Below are 8,815 nucleotides of genomic sequence, written 5' to 3' on the forward strand. Positions count from 1 at the left end.
GAGAACTACGACGCCAAGGCCAAGACCACGAAGAGCAAAGGGGACAAAGCGGACTCCCCCGGGGGGAGTGAAATCCAAGAGGCGAAAGCCGAAGGTGTGCATAATGTCACAGAAGAAGTCGGAGAAAGGGGGCATAACCCGCAAGAAAGATAATCGACGAAAAAGGGATACCAATTTCGAGCAGGATCGGCGCAAGCAGCAGGAATGACGCGCGTCGCCGGGTGCCCCGAATTCTCTCCCCCCGTCTTCGCTCCCCACAGGGGCCTGAAGGAGGCCCGAAGCTCTTGAACATCAACCGTCGAGGGGAAGAAAAAGGCGGACTTCGTCTGGTCCCCTGACAGCACGCTCTCCGGCGGCTCCACAGTCCTAGCGCCCTTAGCCATCCCCTTGCCCTTGACGGATTTGGGCGCCTTGGCGACCAAGAAGTTTAGAGGGCTGAGGAAGGGGGGTGGCGAAGCAACGACCGTGGATAACGGCGGAAGCTTAGGAAGGAAGGAAGAGAGGAAATGGCGGCTCTGAGATTGGAAAAGGCACGAGGAAAGAGGAGGAAGTGAGCAGCGCGCCCGCGGTTATTCCTTTTTTATGGGGGAAAACACGGGCCGCCTCCTTTCACATTAACTGTGGTGTGACGCATGCCTGCGGGAACCAACCCCACGCATGCCGCCCACATCACACGCGCCTCCCCACGCCGCGCCACATGCGGGAATCGTGGGAAGTGCAGCGCGCGAAGAATCTTACCACGGTAAAAACCGCTCCGCCTGCCCGCGCACCGTTTTTGGGCCTAGCCCAAACAACGCGTTGCGCTTATGTGTGGACCAGGACCGGGGGCTCCTGTCGGTGTACAAAAAGAGGGGTACACTTTTTGTACCCCTATAACTGTGCACGGGCAGTCTGAGCCGCGGGCACCACCACACCAAGCAAGGCAAGGGAGGTGAGCCAGGGTGAGACCGAAGCTCAAGAGAACTACGTTGCCAAGGCCAAGACCACGAAGAGCAAAGGGGATGAAGCGGACTCCCTCGGTAAGATCCTTGCCGGGAGACAGTTCTAGCAGCCCCGGCAAGACCCTTGCCGCGGCGACTCGCCCCGCGCCTATGAAGCGAATCACCCTTGAGTCCACTACCCCCAAGGGGCAAGGATTTGGGAGACACCCAAGTGGCGGCATGCAGATCTTCGTGAAGACATTCAAGATCAGATACACACTAAGGAGACGACAACCCTTGGCAGGATCCCAGCCGAGGAAGACCACAAGGCCCCCGGCAAGCGCCTTGCCAGGGATGACAGCAGGCGCAAGGCCCTTGCCGAGGACACCCGCAGTGCCACCATCAAGCCCACGCCGACTAAACTTCCACCACCGCATGCATGCAGCTGCCGACCCAACCAGCTGGGCAGGCACCTGCATGGTGGCATGCAGATCTTCATGAAGACCCACCACTGCGCCACCTCAGCTGCCTGCCTACCTACGTGGCATCGCATGCGTCGCTGGCCAGGGCGCGTGTCGACACAAGAAAGAGCGGCGACGACGGACGAGGCAGATCTCTCCCCGTCCCCGATAAAGCAAGGACACTGAAGCAAGACGCACTGAATGCGCCTTGTCATGTAATGCGAAGGATAACCTCGCATCATTGTTCCCTTTCCACCTCCTATGTGCCACTGTGGCAACCCCTTTTCCTATAAAAGGAGGCCCGAGGCAACCAGGAGAGGGATTCGTCTTTTTGGAGCTCCTCACGCCCCATAGCTAGCTCAAGAACACAAATATACAATCCACCAAAGCAGGAGTAGGGTTCTACGCATCCTTGCGGCCCGAACCTGGATAAACGAACCGTGTGCTACCTTCTTGATCCGCTCTTCTCACGACCCCGCGCCCCGCCAACCGTAGTAGGGATTCTTGTGATCCCGTAGGTGTCGTTCCCACCGACATCTCTGGCGCGCCAGGTAGGGGGCGCAGTTGTGAGAATCGGCTCTAGTAACCAGCCCAGCACTCCTTCGTCTTCGTGGCTCTTGGAGAGGGAAGGAGGCCGGAAGATCAGCGCTCGAGCGACCACAAACAGAAGCTAAGTTGCACTAAACCCTTATTTGTTCTATCCTTCTTATATGAGGTTATTCCCCCCGGAGATGTCACGCCTTTGTATGATAAACCTGCACGCCAGGGGGCTCTCCCACGATCGACAACGCCCTTGCCCTGTTTCGAGTCCGCTCAACAGCTCAAGCGGCTGCGTCAAGAATGGCAGAGTAGCCTTCCACGACCAACAACGCTCTTGATTCTGACTCGAGTCAAGCTCGACAGTTCGAGCGGCCGCGTTCGGAACGGAAAGGAGGCTCGTCCGGCAGCACGCGTACCCAGCAGGCCCATGGGGATCCGTCCCCAAAATGCCGCTAGGGGCTTCCGCACCGGCGAGCCTACCCAATCGGCGTAGGGCACGCATACAAAGAGGAATTGAATGGGGAAATAACGTGCATGAAATTAAAAGTACTGCAAAGTTATATTACATCACATCATTGCTGTGGTTCTAACTAGAGATGAAATTTGTCTTGGTCGTGAACCTGCAGCGGCGGTGAAGAATGGGATGCCTAATCCCGGCGCTGGCCTTCCACCCTCTTGATTTCGTCGATGCTGCTAATGACGGGCTTGATGCGATCCTTGAGCACCGTGAGGTCAACACCCTCCGGCAAGCTATCCATCGCGGCACCGAAGTCGAGGTCGGGATTCCAGTACGCCATCTTGGTGAGGACCTTGGTCATGACCCGCCGACAAAGTCGCCGGGCTTCCTCGGCCAACGTGGCCACTCGGTTGGAGTGAAGATAAGCCAAGGCTTCGAGGACGCCCTCGAAGAACAGGGTCAGCTTGGTGTTGACGGTCCCGCTGCGCTTAGGGGCGTACCTCACATTTGGCATCCCCATGGTGGCCAACTGCAAGGTGACCCTGCCGGCGACCTCCTCCAGACATGCAGATCTTCATGAAGACCCACCACTGCGCCACCTCAGCTGCCTACCTACCTACGTGGCATCGCAGGCGTCGCTGTCCAGGGCGCGTGTCGACACAAGAAGGAGCGGCGACGATGGATGAGGCAGATCTCTCCCCCGTCCCCGATAAAGCAAGGACACCGAAGCAAGACGCATTAAATGTGCCTTGTCATGTAATGCGAAGGATAACCTTGCATCACTGTTCCCTTTCCACCTCCTGTGTGCCACTGTGGCAACCCCTTTTCCTATAAAAGGAGGCCCGAGGCGACCGGGAGAGGGATTCGGCTTTTTGGAGCTCCTCACGCCCCATAGCTAGCTCAAGAACACAAATATACAATCCACCAAAGAAGGAGTAGGGTTTTACGCATCCTTGCGGCCCGAACTTGGATAAACGAACCGTGTGCTACCTGCTTGATCCGCTCTTCTCACGTCCCCGCGCCCCGCCAACCGTAGTAGGGATTCTTGTGATCCCATAGGTGTCGTTCCCACATTTCATTTTCTCTCTATTTTCTGTAATGGTCAGGCATTGATTTTGACTCAACTTCACACCTTGTAATACAGGCAACGCGATAAGGGGTTGTCAATCCCTTTAGGGTCACTTACGAGAGTGAGATCTGATAGATATGATAAGATAATATTTTTGGTATTTTTGTGATAAAGATGCAAAGTAAAATAAAAGCAAAGGAAATAACTAAGTATTGGAAGATTAATATGATGAAGATAGACCCGGGGGCCATAGGTTTCACTTGTGGCTTCTCTCAAGAGCAAGTATTTTACGGTGGGTGAACGCATTACTCTTGGGAAATTGACAGAATTGAGCATAGTTATGAGAATATCTAGGTATGATCATGTATATAGGCAATTAGGCATCACATCCAAGACAAGTAGACCGACTCCTGCCTGCATCTACTACTATTACTCCACTCATCAACCGCTATCCAGCATGCATCTAGAGTATTAAGTTCATGAAAACAGAGTAACGCCTTAAGCAAGATGACATGATGTAGAGGGATAAATTCATGCAATATGATAAAAACCCCATCTTGTTATCCTCGATGGAAACAATACAATATGTCCCTTGCTGCCCCTACTGTCACTGGGAAAGGACACCGCAAGATTGAACCCAAAGCTAAGCACTTCTCCCATTGTAAGAAAGATCAATCTAGTAGGCCAAATCCAGTAGGATAAACAAGGGTGGAGGGTGTGCCTGGGGGGTAGGCGCGCCCCCTACCTCATGGCCTCCTCCTTTGTTTCTTGACGTAGGGTCCAAGTCTCCTGGATTATGTTCGGTGAGAAAATCACGTTCCCGAAGGTTTCATTCCGTTTGGACTCCGTTTGATATTCCTTTTCTTCGAAACCCTAAAATAGGCAAAAACAGCAATTCTGGGATGGGCCTCCGGTTAATAGGTTAGTCCCAAAAATAATATAGAAGTGGATAATAAAGCCCAGTAATGTCCAAAATAGTAGATAATATAGCATGGAGAAATCAAAAATTATAGATACGTTGGAGACGTATCAAGCGTCCCCAAGCTTAATTCCTGCTCGTCCTCGAGTAGGTAAATGATAAAAACAGAATTTTTGATGCGGAGTGCTACCTGGCATAATTTTAATGCAGTTATTCTTAATTGTGGTATGAATATTCAGATCTGAAAGATTCAAAATAAAAGTTCATATTGACATAAAAATAATAATACTTCAAGCATACTAACTAAGCAATTATGTCTTCTCAAAATAACATGGCCAAAGAAAGTTCATCCCTACAAAATCATATAGTTTAGTCATGCTCCATTTTCGTCACACAAGAATGCTCTCATCATGCACAACCCCGATGACAAGCCAAGCAATTGTTTCATAGTTCAGTAATCTCAAACCTATAAACTTTCACGCAATATATGAGCGCGAGCCATGGACATAGCACTATGGGTGGAATAGAATATGATGATGGGGGTTATGTGGAGAAGACAAAACGGAGAAAGACTCACATCAACGAGGCTAATCAATGGGCTATGGAGATGCCCATCGATTGATGTTAATGCAAGGAGTATGGATTGCCATGCAACGGATGCACTAGAGCTATAAATGTATGAAAGCTCAACAAAAGAAACTAAGTGGATGTGCATCCAACTTGCTTGCTCACGAAGACATAGGGCACTTGAGGAGGCCCATTGTTGGAATATACAAGCCAAGTTCTATAATGAAAAATTCCCACTAGTATATGAAAGTGACAAAACAAAAGACTCTCTATCATGAAGATTATGGTGCTACTTTGAAGCACAAGTGTGGCAAAGGATAGTAACATTGTCCCTTCTCTCTTTTTCTCTCATTTTTTTACTAGCACATATGCCCGTGCGTTGCAACGGGGTAATAAAGATTGACATTATTCTACTGGCAAACTCAATCACAATACCTGTATGAATTTCATAGAAATTTTGTTAAAAAAATTCCAGCTAAGTCAACCATATAATACCCATTTGTGAAAAAATTCCAGCTAGGTCGACCATGCATATAGTACACACATCTTGATCTTTTATCAAAACCACATGGATAAGTAAATTCCTATAACTGTAGATAAAACTACAATATATCCACCTAGATGAAATTGTATTACATCAATTTGTGCACACACATTGCTCCAAAAAGATTGAGATGTAGTTACCTAACAGAAGTTGACTTCCAACAGGAATTCAGTCAATTACTTGGTATCACCTATACATACAAAAAGAGAAAAGGTCATCAGTCATTTTCCTACATCTTCATATGTCATCTTTCTATGCCTTATTTTGGATCAATATCCAACCATGAACAATCCTTGTCTCAACCTCATTTTATATTTAATTTAGACCTACAAAAAGCAGCTAGTTTAAGAAAAATAAACACTATAGTATAAGGTGAGGTGAGTGACATGTAGTTTTATGTACATGATATTTTATGAAATTCAACCAGCTAAGGATTAAAAAAAACTATGTCTTTTGTTCAGAGCAATCGCAACAATCTACACTGGAATTAGTTAATACTGTGCACCTTCTGTATTTCTGCTGAATCCCATTGGTCATGGTCATGTACGCATAGAAATCCATAAAACTCGAGCACAGGATTGGCAATGTTGTTAATCAGGTGATCAATATGCCCCTTTTGTTTTTTGCCGATCCCCCATTTGGTCGTATATGGATGCAGGCATATCCATCCAGTTTCTTGCCTACGGTTAGTAGAAACCAGAATTCTAACATGCATAGTGCCTCTCCTTATGCACTGGATAGCATCATGGGACGTTGCTGATGACTGTAGTTAGTGCAACAGCAGCGCTGCCCTGGTGATGCAAGGTGAAGCATATGTGGTCTACTGTACATAACCCTAATTTATTTTTCTGGAAATCCCGATTGAGCAATCAAGCCTAGAGCAGTCAATGTGTGCATGCATGTAGAATTGGAACAATTGATCTGGCATGTAGAATTGGAATCCATCAACGCATATGCTACCGAACAACTAACGGATCAACATGGAAGAAACTGCACAGGTATATATGTCCTATACTTCCACGGAATTCTTTGCTTGAAAGACTGCAAAGGGAAGCTTTTGGTCTTCGGTCACCAAGGATCACACTGGATTTATTGGATTAGCAGTACGCCTTGTTGACTATGTAATTGGACATATCAGGGAGGGATTAATTGTCATCACCTGCTGGCATGCTCCATGATCTTTTTCAGACAAAGCTTCTTTGCTTTGCCTGGCTGCCTCCCTCTTTTGTGGAGCAGTAGTACGAAGCTAGCAACAGCCTCCAAGAGATAGAGAGCGAGCCAACAGATCAAAACAACACCGCTGCAGCAGAGGTGGAAAAACTATGGTGCCTTGGCCGCCACCCGCCGATCTGATCCCATCAAAACTGAATTGTTAGACCTGTCCAAATTCCTAACCGCCACCTCTTCCTGATCCGTATGGAACTATGGATACCCGATCTGAGCACACATCGGCAACCTGCAGGTCTCCCCTCTAAATCTGATCCGAGCAATCATCACGCAGGTATAGCGCGGCCCTTTTTGGCGCTGGCTGCTTACTCACCGTCTGACTTCACCGATGCCCTCTCTGGCTGCTACTCGCTGTCCCGAGGCTCTCGTTGCTTGCGTTCGATCCACACTGGAGAAAACAAACAGGAGGCGGCGGCGCTTATGAGCGGGCCAACAGAGGAGAGAGTTGTTGTCGCCCCCTGTGTTGCGAGCTGCTGCAAGCCGCGGATCATGGAGGAAGCTGGCGGCGCTGTCGTGAGTTGTGCTGTTGAAAGGCTGATGACAAGCCGGCTTGCACGACAACGCGGCACTGCAGGACCGAAGCAGGACGAACCCCATACAAAAACGATGAACGAATAAAATATTCTCTACGTGAGGAGATTGAACCCCACGGGCATACCGGTTTTTATTACTCATTATTAGGAGAAAGGTGACCCTGCCAGAGTCCCTGCCGGACACCCCATGGGTGCACGAAGTAGTTTGTGTTAGAGATGGTTTCACGTGCAGGAAGGATTAGATCAAAAAGTGGAAAGATTGGATGAAAGAAGAGGAAGGAGAACATGTTGGATCAAAGATGAGGAAGGAAACCTGATCTGCTGCGGAACTGCATCGATGTGCTATCGGGGACGTCTCGTGCAGAAAGAAAGAAGCAAAGTAGAGAGGAAGTAGCAGATCGATCGATGATAAAAGAAGGAGACTCGGTCTGGTTGGTAACGCATCAAGTTTTTTATAGTAGAAGGAAGGCCCAGCCCAATTTGGAAAGCGACCGACGGCCCAACAATCTTTAACACAATCAATCTTTCTCTAATAATAAATCAATCTTTAGTACCACCTCACGTATATGTTTTAAATTCAAACTGAAAGCGTAAATTCACGGGAAAAAGCATATTGTGACGGTGAACCCACGGAGTCAATCCGTGCTTTATTATTAAAAATTAGGGAAAGATTTGGGCCTTTCTCTTTTTTTATGGCCTTTCTCTTTTTTTCCTTTTTTTTATTTCCTCACTTGGGACAATGCTCTAGAAAATGATGATCATCACACTTCTATTTATTCACAACTCAATGATTACAACTCGATGCTAGAACAAAAGATGACTATATGAATGCCTCCGGCGGTGTACCGGGATATGCAATAAACCAAGAGTGACATGCATGAAAGAATTATGAACGGTGGCTTTGCCACAAATACTATGTCAACTACATGATTATGCTAAGCAATATGACAATGATGAATGTGTCATGATAAACGGAATGGTGGAAAGTTGCATGGCAATATATCTCGGAATGGTTATGGAAATGCCATAATAGGTAGGTATGGTGGCTGTTTTGAGGAATATATAAGGAGGTTTATGTGTAAAGAGCGTATCATATCACGGGGTTTGGATGCACCGGCAAAGTAAAGAGCGTATTATATCACGGGGTTTGGATGCACCGGCGAAGTTTGCACCAACTCTCAATGCGAGAAAGGGCAATGCACGGTACCGAAGAGGCTAGCAATGATGGAAGGGTGAGAGTGTGTATAATCCATGGACTCAACATTAGTCATAAAGAACTCACATACTTATTGCAAAAATCTACAAGTCATCAAAAACCAAGCACTATGTGCATGCTCCTAGGGGGATACATTGGTAGGAAAAGACCATCGCTCGTCCCCGACCGCCACTCATAAGGAAGACAATCAAATAACACCTCATGTTTCAAATTTGTTACATAAAGTTTACCATACGTGCATGCTACGGGACTTGCAAACTTCAACACAAGCATTTCTCAAATTCACAACTACTCAACTAGCACGACTTTGAATTTACTACCTCCATATCTCAAAACAATCATCAAGCATCAAGCTTCTCTTA

This window comes from Triticum dicoccoides, chromosome 3A (assembly GCF_002162155.2).
Source record: "Triticum dicoccoides isolate Atlit2015 ecotype Zavitan chromosome 3A, WEW_v2.0, whole genome shotgun sequence".
In the NCBI taxonomy this organism is placed as follows: Eukaryota; Viridiplantae; Streptophyta; class Magnoliopsida; order Poales; family Poaceae; genus Triticum; species Triticum dicoccoides.